This window comes from Bolinopsis microptera, chromosome 5 (assembly GCF_026151205.1).
Source record: "Bolinopsis microptera isolate Bmic1 chromosome 5, MBARI_Bmic_1.0, whole genome shotgun sequence".
Classification (NCBI taxonomy): Eukaryota; Metazoa; Ctenophora; class Tentaculata; order Lobata; family Bolinopsidae; genus Bolinopsis; species Bolinopsis microptera.
The window spans coordinates 20,911,889-20,930,224 of NC_087076.1; positions in this window are offsets into that span (position 1 = coordinate 20,911,889).

Consider the following 18,336-nt stretch of genomic DNA (forward strand, 5'->3'; position numbering starts at 1 on the left):
TGCAGCTGTCCCAATACCATTAGTGAACTAGTAGCTCACTACTCACAAAGACAAGTAAACCTTGTCATTGCAGCTGTCCTAATACCATTAGTGAACTAGTAGCTCACTACTCACAAAGACAAGTAAACCTTGTCATTGCAGCTGTCAAAATATCATTAGTGAACTAGTAGCTCACTACTCACAAAGACAAGTAAACCTTGTCATTGCAGCTGTCCCAATACCATTAGTGAACTAGTAGCTCACTACTCACAAAGACAAGTAAACCTTGTCATTGCAGCTGTCCCAATACCATTAGTGAACTAGTAGCTCACTACTCACAAAGACAAGTAAACCTTGTCATTGCAGCTGTCCCAATACCATTAGTGAACTAGTAGCTCACTACTCACAAAGACAAGTAAACCTTGTCATTGCAGCTGTCCCAATACCATTAGTGAACTAGTAGCTCACTACTCACAAAGACAAGTAAACCTTGTCATTGCAGCTGTCCCAATACCATTAGTGAACTAGTAGCTCACTACTCACAAAGACAAGTAAACCTTGTTATTGCAGCTGTCCCAATACCATTAGTGAACTAGTAGCTCACTACTCACAAAGACAAGTAAACCTTGTTATTGCAGCTGTCCCAATACCCTTAGTGAACTAGTAGCTCACTACTCACAAAGACAAGTAAACCTTGTCATTGCAGCTGTCCCAATACCATTAGTGAACTAGTAGCTCACTACTCACAAAGACAAGTAAACCTTGTCATTGCAGCTGTCCCAATACCATTAGTGAACTAGTAGCTCACTACTCACAAAGACAAGTAAACCTTGTCATTGCAGCTGTCCCAATACCATTAGTGAACTAGTAGCTCACTATTCACAAAGACAAGTAAACCTTGTCATTGCAGCTGTCCCAATACCATTAGTGAACTAGTAGCTCACTACTCACAAAGACAAGTAAAGCTTGTCATTGCAGCTGTCCCAATACCATTAGTGAACTAGTAGCTCACTACTCACAAAGACAAGTAAACCTTGTCATTGCAGCTGTCCCAATACCATTAGTGAACTAGTAGCTCACTACTCACAAAGACAAGTAAACCTTGTCATTGCAGCTGTCCCAATACCATTAGTGAACTAGTAGCTCACTACTCACAAAGACAAGTAAACCTTGTCATTGCAGCTGTCCCAATACCATTAGTGAACTAGTAGCTCACTACTCACAAAGACAAGTAAACCTTGTCATTGCAGCTGTCCCAATACCATTAGTGAACTAGTAGCTCACTACTCACAAAGACAAGTAAACCTTGTCATTGCAGCTGTCCCAATACCATTAGTGAACTAGTAGCTCACTACTCACAAAGACAAGTAAACCTTGTCATTGCAGCTATCCCACTACCATTAGTGAACTAGTAGCTCACTATTCACAAAGACAAGTAAACCTTGTCATTGCAGCTGTCCCAATACCATTAGTGAACTAGTAGCTCACTACTCACAAAGACAAGTAAACCTTGTCATTGCAGCTGTCCCAATATCATTAGTGAACTAGTAGCTCACTACTCACAAAGACAAGTAAACCTTGTCATTGCAGCTGTCCCAATACCATTAGTGAACTAGTAGCTCACTACTCACAAAGACAAGTAAACCTTGTCATTGCAGCTGTCCCAATACCATTAGTGAACTAGTAGCTCACTACTCACAAAGACAAGTAAACCTTGTCATTGCAGCTGTCCCAATACCATTAGTGAACTAGTAGCTCACTACTCACAAAGACAAGTAAACCTTGTCATTGCAGCTGTCCCAATACCATTAGTGAACTAGTAGCTCACTACTCACAAAGACAAGTAAACCTTGTCATTGCAGCTGTCCCAATACCATTAGTGAACTAGTAGCTCACTACTCACAAAGACAAGTAAACCTTGTCATTGCAGCTGTCAAAATATCATTAGTGAACTAGTAGCTCACTACTCACAAAGACAAGTAAACCTTGTCATTGCAGCTGTCCCAATACCATTAGTGAACTAGTAGCTCACTACTCACAAAGACAAGTAAACCTTGTCATTGCAGCTGTCCCAATACCATTAGTGAACTAGTAGCTCACTGCTTACTTGCCCAGTAAAGGAATAAGTCTAAGTATCCTCTTCGTTGGTAAGACCACTTCGGGCACTAGCCAATAAAGTGGTTCAGGTTACTTTGCTCAGATTACTTGGCTCAGATCTTGTGTATTCTAATGCTTTGGGAGGGCCTGCCATGGTTCAGATTTCGAGTCTTGGGTCGGATCTCGATGCTTGAGGAGCAGTGGATCGTATCCTTTTTGGCACGCTTCGTGAACACGTAAGCTTGTTAGATCAGATCTCGCGATCGAAAGGCACCTGAGACCTTGTCATCTATTTTTTAAATCGACACACTTATTTTACTTCGGAGTATTCCAACAGCAACATTGTTACACAAGTGTAACCAGCCAATTACAGGTGCCGAAGGATTAAGTTGGCCCGTGACGGTTAAGGTAGTGTGTACCATACTTTATTCGCCCGAGACTTTGCTGCAATGGGCAGCTCCTCATTTAACCCTCACACCCGATTTCTCGAGTATTCGGCTGCGAGTAGACCGGGGGCTGCATAGATCACTCAGGATCCTAAGCTGAACGTAAACGACGCTCATCCCACGACCAGGCAGACAGCGGGATTCAAACTCGCAACCTCACGATTGCAAAGCTGGTTTTCTAACCAACTGCGCTACCTGGCCGTTACGCTTGTTATACAGATCGGATCAATACATAAGGACATGATTGTCTTCAGCAAGTACATCAGCGGACAAAGAAGAGCTCAACTACCTCTGAACACAGACGGTTTCCTCTACACCCGGAGAAAGGATTGAAATACCCCTACTACCTCTACCTGGAGATATCAGAAGTACAGAATCAAGAAATGTCCTGCTCATGTAATCCTTGACCATAGAGATCAGTCCTTGGCCAGCGGTGCCAAACCTCATTCCCACAACCCTGACAACTTAGTAGCTGAGAAAGCAGAGTTCAGAGCAGAATTGAAGCGGAAAGCTGCCCTAGGATTTTCCAACAGAGTTACTCCATCCACGCTGTCATCAATAAGAAGTGCATCCCTTTGGTGTTCTACCTACTTTCTGACAATCCGGATTGTAGTTTTTATCAGAGGACTCAAATTATTTCTGAAAACAGCTTATCATCTCTTTTATCAACGTTAAAGCATATCATTCAGGTGACTTATATGGTCAGTGATAATCTCTCATCAGAACAAGTCATTTCATCCTATTAATTTCTCAGAGCTGGCAGAAAACTTCACAACAAAGCTCTGTTTGCCATGCTTAGATCCCCGATGAGGTACTTCGACACGCATCCTATAGGTGAGGCATATAATTGGTATTTTGATATTTGGCCTCAAGCATCCAAGTAATTTTTTGGAACTTTACTTTTAGCTGTGATGCTATTTGCTCCAGATTGCATAACTTTAATGTTATCGGTTAACACTGATGTACAAATATGATAAGAATTTGGTTTCTGTGTCATTAAAAATCTTCACAAACAAATTCATTCAGGATTAATAATCAATCGCTTCTCCAAAGACACCTTCTTCATGGACGAGAAATTCCCTGACGTTTCATTCGACTTCGTTCAATTATTTCTCCTTTTCTTAGGTAATAAATGACAATAGAAATAACAATTGAATAAATATAATAACAACTTAAAGATAGATTAAAATGATTGTCAATAACGATTCATCTTTCATTAGAATTTCTCTGATCAGATAAGATGGCAAGATATGTGAAGTAATTAATTAAATAATTAACAATAGATAATTAGCAAATGCTCAGTCCTCATCAGTATCCTCATTTTCAGCGGCTGTAATCCTAGTTTTTATAGCTAATTACTGGTTTATCATACCCAGCTCATTCTGATGGTTGTAGTAATTCTGCGGACAGCTCGATATTATCTGGTTACATCAGTTGAAATCCCTGCGGTTGAAGGGGGCGGGAAAGAAAGTAGTGTTCTGTCCGGCATTTATCGTAGTAGACGATCACAGCCGGACTCAGGGAGTGGAGCTTGTGGGAGGATTAAGTGTACTACGGCTTTACAAATTTTGGAAGCATGCTGGGATATAGATCTGATACCAATCGTATAGATCTGATACCAATATATAGATATAGATCTGATACCAATAGTATCTGATACCAATAGTATATATACTAAAAATACTCTAGTACAATTGTAACTGCAGTTTTACAGAACTCTAAATGCAGGTACCACCCGGCCGTATTCACACTCAGACCTGAGTCATTTTCCGATACGAGATTGGGGACTAGACGGGTTCTAAAAACAAACAAACATATATTAAAGTCACTATTGTGACAGTACATTAGAACCAGACAGAAACAATATGCAGTTTCTGAGATCTGCATAATGCATAATTCTAAGATTATTGTTTTCAACACCTGTAAACTTAGCAGCATCTTCGAGTACGCAGGACTTCCAGTTCTTACGGGGTCTGCCCCTTGACCTCTTTCCATAATTTGGCTTCCAGTTCAACAGAAACCTCGGTAGTCTAGAGTCTGGCATTCTAACTACATGTCCATACCAACGTAGCCTGGCAGCACTGATGAAAGTCTCAACTGACTTGATGCCAGCCCTCCTAAGAACTTCGTCGTTGGTCACATGAAAGAACCATTTAATCCTAAGGATCCTTCTCAAGGAGGTTTGATGGAAAACCTCAAAGCGTTTCATCTGCTTTTTGGTGGTGTTCCAGACTTCAGCTCCATACAACAAGATGGTGAGGACAGCAGCCCTATAGATCCTGATCTTGGTTGGAGTCTTTATAGTTCTGCTATTCCAAATGTTCCAGAGCTGATGAAAGGCGCCATTAGCCTTCTGGATACGGACATCCAGGTCTCTGCTGATTGTCCCATCCCCACTGATAGTTGCACCCAGGTAGACAAAGTTGCTAACCTGCTCGACGGGTTCACCCTCAACCGACAGCTCAATACAATCATCCTTGATGAAAGGTCGCTGGGAGGCGCACTTGCTTACAGCCATGCATTGGGTCTTCTTTGCATTTATTCTGAGCCCAGCGTAGGAGCTGTAATAAACTAATAGATCAGTTGATTCCTGTAGGCCTTCCCCTGAGTTGTCCATAATAGCCATGTCATCAGCATAATCGGTGTCCAGAATGACCTTTTCCTCGACCGTCTTCATCTCTTTCTGCAGCACTGCGCCTTGACTGATGATCTTGTTGGTCTCAGCCAGAAATGCAGAAAAGTTTAGGCAGAAATTAAAGACAGGAGGTGCTTGAATGTCACCCTGACCTGTGCCTGAGTTAACATCAAACCAGTCTGTCAGCTCCCCATTAACCCTCACGGCACTCATGGTACCCCCAAAAAATGACTGAAATATTCTGACATATTTTTCAGGCAGCCCATAGTGTCTCATACTGCACCAAATAAAGTCCCTTCTGATAGAATCGAACGCTGCCTTGAAATCCACAAAATTAATGTAAAGAGGAATGTTAAACTCAAGACAGTTATGAATAATAGTTCGGAGAGAATAAATCTGATCAATACATGAGCGGTTCTGTCTAAATCCGCACTGATTCTCCCTGAGGAGACACTCCATACCAGCATGTAACCGCTTAAGAAGAATCATCTGAAAAAGCTTGGATGCTGTAGACCTTAAGGTGATCCCTCTGTTGTTCCCGCAGACTGAAGTGTCTCCTTTCTTCCCAATAACAATGATCACACCCTTTAACCAATCTTCAGGAACAGTCTCTTCTTCCCACACTTTGACACTTTCTTGAATAGACACTCTAGTTGATCAACTAGAGCACTTGCACCATACTTCAGTTGCTCGTTAGTTATCCCGTCCACTCCTGGGCTTTTGACTTTGTTGTTCTTAAGCTTTGTCAGGGAATAACTAATCTCGTCTCTGGTGGGTGGTCCATCCGAACAAGAGAGAGAGTTAAATTGGGGTTGGGGTGGTACTGTATCAAGGTCGGCAAGATCGACACTTGATAATGGAGGGTTCAGAAGTTCAGCAAAGTGCTCCTTCCACCTATCCCTCTGCTGTTGGGGATCCGTGATCTTCCTACCGTCCTTGTCTTGGACACAAGATGCTTGAGGCTTCTTGTTCTTACCAGAGATCTTCTTGATCTTTGCCCATACTTCACGCTGCTGACCTTTGCTCGCTGCTTCCTCAAGATCAGTAGCTACTCTAACTGCCCAGTTATTGTCGTCTAGCTTGCTGCTTTTCTTGACTAACTTATTAAGTTTAGAATACTCTGACCTGTTAGCGTCTGAGTTTGGGTCTTTGCGCTTAAACTGTGCCCGCTGAATCAATAAATCCTTGGTCTTCCGTGACAAGTGTTGCTCCTTTGCCTTCCGGGGTCTTTTGCCTAGTACCTCCAGTGAGACATCAGTGACGGTCTGACTGAGATTACGCCACATATCCTCGAGGTCGACCTCACTATCCAGACTTGCAAATCGGTTTTGAAGAGCCACATTGTACTCTGTAACCGTAGTACTATCCCTCAGGCGTTCAATGGCAGGCACATTGGGCCTGTTGGCGTTGATCTTTGTCACTGACTGAAGTTTGATTTTCAGCAGTCCTAGAACCAGATAATGATCGGAGCCGATGTCTGCCCCGCGACATACCCTAACATCAAAAAGTGACTGACGAAACCGCTTTCCAATGCAGATATGATCTATCTGATTGACGGTGAGCCCGTTGGGGGACCGCCATGTTCCCTTGTGAATATTCTTGTGCTCGAAGAGAGTTTCCCCGATGACAAGCTGGTTCGTCGCACAGAAATCCACAAGTCTTGTCCCGTTGTCATTTGATGAGCTATGGAGTGATTCCCCACCGATGACCGCTTCACTTCCATATCTGCCTGATGTTACTTTTGCATTAAAATCGCCGAGCAGTAACTTGATATCGTGACGAGGTAGCCCATCAAATGTATCTGTGAGTGTCCTATAAAACTTATCTTTCTCACTCTCCTCAGCACCCTCAGTTGGAGCATAGGCCACAACAACAGAGATGTTGATTTGCTTACTATGCAGCCTAGCAGTTAAAACCCGCTCCGATGTGGGAGTGAACGATATCAGGGAGTTTCTGATTCGTTTTGAAAGACTGAGACCGACTCCCTGTCTCTTGATCCCGTCGACTCTACCGGAATGGATGAGTAGACTGCCATTGTCCAGTAGAGTGGTGCCAGATCCAGGCATGTGAGTCTCGGTGATCCCCAAAAGATCCAATCTGTACTGATCAATGTTTTGAGTAAGTTGGTAGAGCCATGTGTAGATGAGTTGACAAGAGATAGAACGTTCCATGTTCCAAAACGTAAAAACTGTTTGCAATAATTTACTGGATTGGATTTGTTGGAAGCAGGGTCAACATGGATGATCTGTTGACTAATAAATCTGGTCGGATGACGAGTACCCCCTCTTCTCATCAGGCGACTGGGGTCCCGTAGGCTTTGCCCAGCCTCCGTCATGCTGGAACCATCCGTCCTTGAATTGGAAGTAGCACTCCGTCCATTTGATGTGTGTGTTGTTTCAGTAGCGTTGTTATTTGAGGTGGAAGGGATGCTGGCCCTTCGCACCCGATGAACTGCATGCAGTCCTAACGAGACAGATGTCCCGGTTATATTTTTCGACCTGTACTGGTCTAGAGCCGCAGTGTTCTGTTACCGTTCACCTGTTTTAACTGGAATCACCCAGAACAGGCTACTAAGCTTAACAGTGGCACCTCGAGAAGGGTGTGGCTCTTCACCACGCACTACGGATCTTGGGCTCGGAGAGGTTGTGTAAGACACTTCACGAGCCCCTGGAGTTTTGGAAAACCCCTAACTATAAGGAAGTTAGTCTAATTTCTCGCTATATATTATCAGGGTTAGGGTTTCACTTTCAGCATATGCTTTTCTTAAAGATTGGGTTAGGGTTCCGGTTAGGGTTGGGATCAGATTATATTAGAGTACAGCTTGAGCTAGAGAACAGGTTGAATAAGTCACGTGACAGTCGAGTGTAGAGTGATTAAGCATCATCCGATAATGAGCGTACTAATACTATGTCCATAACTGCTACAGTTTATTTTCGTGTGTTCATTTATTATATTTATATCCCTTAGTCGCATTCTTGATAGCTAGGCACCCATTTCTAGCTGTCTGCTAGGTACATTTACTTTTTGATTAAGTTTGACTCCAAATCTAGCAACTCTATGATCATGCCCATTAATCCTTTTTTAAATATGGTTTATTAATTCACTAGTCTTGAAAGTTCGCTCTGGCCTCGATAAAAAGAAACATCCCTATAAGTATAACTATTATAACTATAACGTTAAGTTCGTTTTAGGTTGACCGTAGGACTAATAGTAATATATAATATAAATAATTAGCGTAAGTTGAGGACATTCTTCAGAGCGATTTCTTCACTGAAAAAAAATCAAACAAAGAGTAAGATTTTCGAACCAACTTCAAAAGCTGAAGTTTCCTGAGCTGAAAATAGCTAACTCCGGAATTTTAATAAATTTACTTGAAATTACCCGATTGTAATGTAATTATCTTCGTACCTCGGGGTGTTATAAAGTTATAAAACCTGAAGCCCAGTTACCCTGTATTTCACCGGATGGGTGGTCGCCCACCGGTCAAACATAACGAGATCTTTCCTTTGGACCAGCAGAGTTATTATTAGCACTAAGTGCTCTGGGCCAATTGCATAACTTGTAAGTAAGGCCTATAGTAATTAGTATAACATTTTGGCCTATCCGACTATCCGTGTACGTTTGTAAACGTCCATTTCGTTGTTCACCGTAAGCGTTACAAAAGCTTACGGATAGGCCTAGTAAATCTAATCGCGCCCATTCCGTGGTCATACTCATATGATGTTATTGTTCGGAATTTTGATACTATATAGTCTCCAGTTAGTCTAACTCTAAGTCTAACTTAATGCGAGCTTTTTCTTTGAATAGGAGATGGGCAATTTGGTTATCACTATCAGTATCTGTCAGTGTCAATGGTCACATATTATAAAGCACAGTTAAGGCACAGCTACAATGGTTACTTAAAGTTAAGGCACGCTTAACGGGCACACTTAACTCATGGCTATGTGAAAGAAACGTTAAGTTGACGTTCCTTTCACATAGTCATGAGTCTACGCGTACTACGTGACACGCTTGTTTTACAAGTAAGCGAAAGGGCTCTGGTTAGAGCAATACGTTCCTTTTAAACCTTAACCGTTATATGTGACCATTGACAGAGTCGTTATGAGCAATATTACCAGCGCTCATGATAGTCATTGTTTTGGCTCAGTGTTTTAACTAATAAAATTATAACAATCGTTACAGCATGGCATTATTTCAACGTGTTTTAAATTTGATAAGACTGAAAGGTGCAGGTCGGGTTCTGGCCTGCATGTTATTGTTAAAAGCAGCAGTTGTGGAATTTCCGGTAAATCTTATTCTCACGTGTGTTTTTTCCTCACAATAACTGTTCCCGCGGTGTGTTCCGGCATAGTTTGAAACTATTTACACTGTATGCATTGTCCTCATGACTCACGGTTAAGTGTAGATACATGGTCATAGACCCAGGCCACGCTGGCTCCAAATATTCAACATAATGTCAAGATAATGTGCAATTCATGGCATATTTATATTCAAGTACTATAGTGTAACCCGGCCTTTGGCCGGGATTTCACTACCGCAGTTAATAACGGCTGATAAGTGTAGAGTGTTATAAACCCATGATAGCATGATGGGGCCATGATGAGCCGAGCCCACGCTGGCTCCACTGAGGGACCGCAACACAATAGTAAGGGGTGCACGATAAAAATAAACCTGCTCGGATTTTAAAAATTTTTGTACCATTGTTTTCTAGAGACTGTGAGAATTTTCACAATACCAAATTTGTCATACCTTTTTGAAAAGATCAGTGAGTTTCGCCTAGGTGCCATATTTGATGGTGCGCGGCTTTTGGAGCAAAAGTAGCTGTAAAAGTCGCGTAATTTGACCAAATTTGACCAAATTTGTTAATTTTTGTCGTATTATTTGGATTTATCTTCGGTTCCTTGAATGAAATCATTTTGAAAATTGGCAATGACCTTCCAATAGGGCTTTCACAACTGTCCGAAAAATTTGGTGGATATTGGAGTTGATATAGTGATGAAAATGGGGGGAAATGCGCTGCTTTTAGCTGTAACATAATGTCTGATGGTTGGATATGCTTTAAATTTTTCGGACACTTTCCTTGTAAGTCAATGAGTAAGCTAACCAATTTTTGTTGCAATCGGAGGTCGGGAAGTATACTGAATATCTATTTGTTTGAAGGAAATTGTGCTGGCCGAAATTATCGCTAAAAAACCATCCTACAGTCGGCACGCGCGGCTCACTGTCGATGGCGCACTACCTAACAATAGATTTATTAATATGCAACATAATTTCAAGATTATGTACAATAGGCGCGGTTATATTCAAGTATATTCAACAACGTTACACGATAATGAGCGTACTATGCCCATAATTTTACTTCGCTTTCTTTTCGTGTGTTCATTTATGTTTCTTAGTCGTATTCTTGAAGTTGATACAATACAGATGGGTACTAATTTCTGTCTATCTAGGTAAAACTAAATCGACTTTTTGATTAACTTAAAATGGAGGAGTCAAGCAGTAGTATATAGTTTATAGGGTAAAATGTCCGGTGAATATTTCTTTAACCTTCCTTTGTATCACGTCGTGACCCCCATCGTCGTTTCACTATAAGTATAGTGTAGAGTTTCTACAATACAGGGGGAGCTGCGCACTCGTGCGCGGCGGGTCATACAACCGCGTATGACAAACCTTCTTTACGGTAGTTAAATCATAAATGTTGCGAACCCGTGGTATGGTGATCACGTTCACAATTTGGATAGTCCCCAGCTTGAGCTAGTGACTTAATACTAGCCTTTCTTTTGAATGAACCAGCGCTAATCGTTTTTGCCCAGTGTGTTAAAGTATTAACAAAGGAAACTCCAATTAGGTTTAGGTTAGTTTGGCCTTTCAGCTACTGTTTAAAACATATATTGTGGCCCGCTCCTACTAGGCCCCCTACTGGCCCAGTGCCCACTAGCTACGCCGAAGTAGATGGAGGCCGCCTGAGCCTTCATTGTACAACAGTAAAGAACCGTAATTTGTGAAGTCAAATAAATTATCTCCAGGTAAGGGGTCCTTTGATTTTATTTGGTCGAGCGTGTCATCCTTTGAAAGGCTGATTCTCATGGGAGGGGGGGGGGATACAAAATGCATTATCATACACTTTTTGGGATTATTAGATCGTCAGTAGTAACAAGTTTCTTGCTCTGAACCTGAAAATCGTATGGCTTGCAGCCTTGCAGATGGCTGGAAAGGTATGTAATTAAGTTATAACTATAAAATGAAGAGAAAGCAATCCTTCGTGCCAAGGACAAAAGAAAATCGCGATTATTTAGGACAAAAATCGCGGCTCCGCAACAAGCCAAACTAGGCAAAATCGCGGCGAAAATCTCGAAAATCGCGGCTGATTCGCAAACATTTCCACGGTTCTTCAAGTGAACAAGTTGTTCTTAGGCACGTGATTCTGGAACGAGTAGTCCAATGGCATATAATTATCGTTATGGTTATCGGACAGAATGAGGTTTAAATTACTTAACATTTTTAATTCTATCGAGTAGTGGCAAACTTTTGCAGCTGGCTTTTTGTGGGCTACTAATTAGAGGTGGTGGCATGTTGCCAGCATTGTGGGATCCTTTGTATAAGTTGTTCACTATCGATATGTTCGTATAAATATTTCCTTTACCCTCATTCACTCATTGCATCACATCGTGACCCCCATCATCGTTTCACTCAGTTGTGTCGGGGTGAAAGTCGCGATATGCAGCGATTCCGCACGTGCCGCGATTTCCTTTTGAATTTGACCTTGCTTCGTGCAGACTCGTGCAGGAATTCGTTAAATGTTTAAGTAAAGTATTATATCATTTTAATATGGTTGTAACTATTAATGGTGAAGCAGAAAATCTCAATATTATTGATCGAATATGTTAATATGCTAATTATAACTTTATAAATATGCTGTATATGTAAACAGTTTTCCAGTCTCCCCAGTCCCTTGCTCGATTGGGACGGACCCAGTTATTCTCTCTGTCGCTTTATTTTGAATCGAATTATAGGTTTTAATTTGGCCCTCGAAAGCCGGTTCAAGTCTCCGAGTCATTCGTCCTTTTCTCATCGCAAAATATGATAACCCTAACCGGAACCCTAACCATAACCCTGACCAATTAAGCTGATTGGTTAGTGGGAACTAGGTTCAATTAATATTATTGGGTTCAGTTGTCGGTCACCCTATGATGGCTTTATCACAATGCTGGCAAGCATTACCGTCGCCCTTATATTCACAATACTATTTACCCCCTATACTATTATATCCCCTTTATTGTTTTCCAGGCATTAAAACTCTTTCGAAAGTAGTTCAGCAGGTACATTTAAGTTCAAAACATTCTAATTCAATGTTAAAGATGACAGGAATAAGAAATAGTTATATGGAGGTTTTTAAGAAATTTTCGCAAAATTCGCGCCAGCATGTTATACGAAATTAGGTAAAAAACCCAAAATCGCCATATTCAGGTGCCTTAAAAACCATGTTAAAATTGAGTTAGAGATCTGAAACTTTGCAGGGCGTCTAGACCTTGTCCAAATCGACAGTGAAAAAATTTTCATTTTTCAGGAGTATCGGGAAGTGGGTTTTCTGGAACCCCTGTTTTACAACAGATTGTCGTGAAGATATATATATAATAATTTAATATGTATAGACGCTTTTTGCAGTCAATTGTAGCCTACATTTAAGTGTCCGTAGATTCAAAAGTATAAAAGATACAGTCATTTCGAACCAGATAATCGTTTATACTTTAGTTTACTTTATATTGAAAAATAATTTATCATCATCATCATCACTTGATGACGTCATCAATTTAAGTGTTTTTAAAACTTGATTTTTGACAAAATAACAACTTTTCAAATCGATTTTACACCATTAAGGAGTAATTTTATTCAAAATCTGAGGACAATTTCATCTTAGATAATTGTTCAAGCATTCTGAAAATCTACCGGAAAAGTTTCCTACCTTACTCCTTCGTAAAGATATTTGCTATTGAAGTTAGTGCTTTTTTGAAGAATAATTTTATAAAAACACAAAAGTTGTGAATCAGTATTCTCTGGTGTTGGGCCATCCCTTGGGTTGTGGAGCTCAATTTTGCTTCTTAAAGGTGTAAATTGTGTTATAGGCTAGTTTTAAAGTTAAAAATCGAAAAGTTGCACACGTGGGGACACGCCCAAATTGATTTAAAATAGCTAAAATCACAAAAAATTTTGATTTTCACGATTTTTATCAACTTTGGAGTCCCGTTGTGATCCAAGTTCTTTTTGAAATCTTCTGAAACTTTGCATGCTTATCAAACTATATATTAAATACCACTATGCAAAAATTTACGGTGATTCAATATTGTATGCGTACGCAACGTCCGCTCAAAGTTTGCACGTGCGAAAGGTGAGAATTTTGCTCATTCGTGATTTCGAATATATTCTGCTTTCCACGATATTTAAATGGCATTATATTTGAATTTAATGCCAACTTGAATGAGTAAAAAGTGCCATATTCAGTCGGTTATCGACAGATATACCTAACTAAACACAAGGAAACGTTTTCAAAGGCAGAATTTCGAAATTGTCGAAATTACCTCCTTGTTAATGAAGTTTCGACTAGTATAGCTGTGTAAATTATCCTGACATTATAATCAAAAAGAGATGATATTTGACCAAAACCCATAATCATGGGTAGAGTGTACCGCTGCCAGTGTCTCTCTTTTCCAAACAAAAGGAAATGATATAAATTTGAGGAACAGTCCGCTAATGCAAATTGATACCGAGAATGAAATCGGTCGCTCGCTTTTTCCATTCGATCACGGCTCACGAATTGTAATAAAGCTTATTGATTTGAAAAAGCGAGCGACCGATTTCATTCTCGGTATCAATTTGCATTAGCGGACTGTTCCTCAAATTTATATCATTTCCTTTTGTTTGGAAAAGAGAGACACTGGCAGCGGTACACTCTACCCATGATTATGGGTTTTGGTCAAATATGATATCAATATTGCTGAAGTGCTAGGCCACAGTTGATCAGGCGATCTGCAATTCTAGCGATTAAAAGTCTTGAGGTCACGACCATCATGTCCATGATCGTAATTCGTGATGCCATGATAGTGATATTTATTATTTATTTAGATATTTTATCCGTGACTGAGTATTATTTTCTGGAATGTAAAATATTACGTAAAATATATGTTAAGAATTTCTCAGTGCCTATTATAGTACCTTATCGGACCTCATTTGGACGGACATTAAATGAACGCTAGAAGGCATTCAAAACCATCAAAAATCCGAATTTTTTCATTTTTAAAACTTTTTATTATTTCAGCAAATGATTTTTAAATCCATTTTTTATACAGTAAGTAAGAAAAGCAGTCGTTAAGCAGTAAATATTAAAATATGTGTACATGATCAGTGTCTAATATCACATATCATCTTCATCAAATGGGGTTTCGTGCATGAAATATTCCATGCTTAAAGCATCAGTGATTTCTAGCTTTATGGAAACCTTTTTTATCAAACTACCCCGGTCCTGCATTTCAGTGTTAACTTTTACGGCCATTCGGCGTGAAGTGGTTTTATCTTAGAAAACTTTAGGTTAACCTTAGGCTTAACATCACGTGGAGCTTTCCTAGCACTGTTTCATTACCTCCCCTGAGTAATATGAACAATAACAACGTCGGACAATGTCATTGGCAACACGATTTACCGTAATTTCTAGAGGCTGGAACAAGTTTGTCATGCTGGCGGGGCCGGGGGGACTAGCTCATGAACTATGTTGTTGAGTGCCATAATTTCGTTGACTTTTTCCGCCAAGTGTCCCTTGAAAACGTCATATACTAGTAGTAGTAGAGTTTTCTGTGCCTCCGGCAGACCAAGGAGAACCTTTCCGTCGTTAACTTACGGCACAATAAAGTTCTCATAGTTGTCATATTCTGGACAAAAAGTTCAAAGTGGAAAAAGTTTTGAAAAAAATTCAACGGACTTCAACTTGGACGGACCTTATTTGAACGGACATTAAGATGACCGTTAGGGCCTCCAGCGTTCAATTAATGTCCGTCCAAATAAGGTCCGATAAGGTAAAGTGTTTTTGCTTCTCTTTTCAATCTCCATTTGTAACAACATCGCTTTATTAATATAGTCACGCATTTCGTTTTCCATTTCACTGTCACTTTGATGGGAGGTAAATACAAAATGCATTATCAAACACTTTTTGGGATAGGTCTTCTTGCTCTGAACCTGAAAATCGTATGGCTTGCAGCCTTGATGGCTGGAAAGGTATGTAATTAAGTTATAAGATGAAGAGAAAACGATCCTTCTTGCAGACTCATGCAGGAATTCGTTAAATGTTTAAATAAAGTATTATATTATTTTAATATGGTTATATTGGTGAAGCAGAAAATCTCAATATTATTGATCGAATATGCCAATGAGCTTAATATCATTTTACCAATATTTTAATTTGGGTCTCTTTACCTGGTGGCTAAAGTCCAAGAATCTTTACCCTAATTATACAGCAATAACTTTCAACAATTTTGACATGTAAGCGAAAGTTTGTTGTGAATAAAGAATACTCTTAGAAAGCTGCACGTATTTTGTATTTGATCCTATATTATATGGTACAACTTCTCCAACTTCTGTCAAAGTTCTGGCTACAATTTTACATATTTTGTTGCTAACTACCTGAAAACCTTTCACGATCACTTTCACGATATCATTGAGTCATTCTAATTATAAAACAAATCGTCAGCTTTTGTCCCACTTTTACGTCTCACGACCAATGACCATATTATAAGCATACAAAAACACTCCACCGACACTATCAGCCTGCTGTACCACCAACCTAGCCATCTGAAATACTTGACTGCAGTCATCTGCAGCATCGCTATACTAGTACGAAAGTCAGTTTATAAATTATGAGAAAAGATTTTCGGGATCGTTGTCGTGACCAGCCCATCGTTACCACTTACCACTTAACCAGCCCAGATTTGTTTGTCCCTTATTATAGTTGTATTAAATATTCCTTAAGAATTGACCCTCAAATAGATAATCCTTAATAATAATAACATATTATGTTGTCAGTGTAAATAGTTTCCGGTCGGAACGAAACCGGCTATTGCTCTGGAGCTATATTTTCAATCTGATAACGGAATTAATGAGGTTTAATTGTCGATGATCCAGGATACCTCAAAACTTTAAAAGTTAGCGGTGCCTGTCCCAGAAAATGATATCAATACTGCTCATAGTCATGAGTGGGGCCACACGTGTCGGGTCTCTTGGTCTGATATTTGGACTTAGCTCTGAGTGTTTCTCTTTCCGGGGAAGGACTTAAAATTATGTAGTGACTTTCCGTTGCAATTTTTGAGAATTGTGATCAATTATTTCAACTCTTTTTGTATTAAATACAAAAAGTGACTACCCAAAAGTGGCCCAAAAGTGACTACCCACACGCAACCTCTTAATAACTCACGTAATTCGTCTCTAAATTGCACCAAAATATCATATATTATAGATATGGGTCAAACTTAGATTTCCTGAAATTTTCGTAAGCCACGCCCAATAACAGTGGGCGTGGCGTGACACTCCCTCTTTTTCACTATTGTCTTCATAAAATGAGAACGCTTTAAGCTAAGAACTCCAAATTTTTTGCACACATTTGGCTTGATAATTTAAAACCTTTCCCAAAGTTTCAAGTTCATTGTTTAAAATTTGGCTGAGTTATGACTATTTCAAAATTCATCGGATACGTGATCCGAGCACTCAGTGCACTCAATCAGTGATCTCGTCACCCAATCTGATCAAGAGTAATGCGTTAGCGTGTATTAATGAGGTTCATTAGGCTTTACCAAACATACTGAGGAGATGACGACCTGATCATGATTGATTGGATACCGATAATGACTTTGCTAGACAGGAAAACACCAAATTCTTCGTAAAAGTAAGGTCCTAGGATTCCACGAGAACTGATGGCGCACCAGATCGTGACCTTTTCAGGAAAATCAGGAATCACGGTCTAAAAGTTGGTGTTTCTTTGTGATCCGATAGGCCCGGTTAGAAAGATCTCGCTTTAGGATTCGTTGAAGGGATGTTCTGCTGAGGTCTAAGGCAGGAGCTCGTTTTCGGGTGCCAATTTTAGGTGTATCCATCACGTCACAAACAACCATGGTGATGTTTTCTTCGGTCCTCGCAGTTCGTCTTCTGCCGACTCTTCGCCGATCGTTTGCAGAAAAAGTGAACTTGATCTTGTGATGAATATCAAAGCAGCTTTTCCGGCAAGGAGATGGTCGGTTGAATTTCATTTGAAATTGTCGTTTAAGCTGAGGGCAGAACTCCCCATTCTCTTTCTTCAGGTAGACAAACAATCGTTGTTCCGCAGTATAGGGAGGATAGTGAACTATTTTCGATGATTCAATGGATAGTTCATTCCTTTTTATCGATTGTAAGGAACGAACCTGTGACTAGCAGGGCTAACAAGCCCTGCAACCAATCAAGCGGTGCATGTGAGCCAAACAGGCCATTAACCAAGTGCAGAGATCACTGACTGAGTGCTCGGATCACGTATCCGATGAATTTTGAAATGGTCATAACTCAGCCAAATTTTGAACAATGAACTTGAAACTTTAGGAAAGGTTTTAAATTATCAAGCCAGATGTGTGCAAAAAATTTGGAGTTCTTAGCTTAAAGCGTTCTCATTTTATGAAGACAATAGTGAAAAAGAGGGAGTGTCACGCCACGCCCACTGTAATTGGGCGTGGCTTACGAAACTTTTAGGAAATCTAAGTTTGACCCATATCTATAATCTCTGAAATTTTGGTACAATTTGAAGACGAATTACGTGAGTTATTAAAAGGTTGCGTGTGGGTAGTCACTTTTGGGCCACCCTGTATTTAAACAGATATTCGAATAAACAAACTAAGCAGTAAGCATATATATAATACTTTAATTTTAATAATCATTATACTCATTGTAATGTTGTTGTATGTTAGTTAAACTAGCAGGAACCCGTATAATACTGAAGGGAAAGGAAGCAGTTCTAACGAGCTCTTCTCAAACACAAGGATATAACTTGTGAACTCGGCTAGTATATATGAAACATTTGTCATGGAGTTGTAGAGGGAGTTATGTGCCTCGCCGGGCTAAAGTAGTGGATGACCTTGCTGTACGGCAAGTTAAACAAGGATCTGAAACTACTAG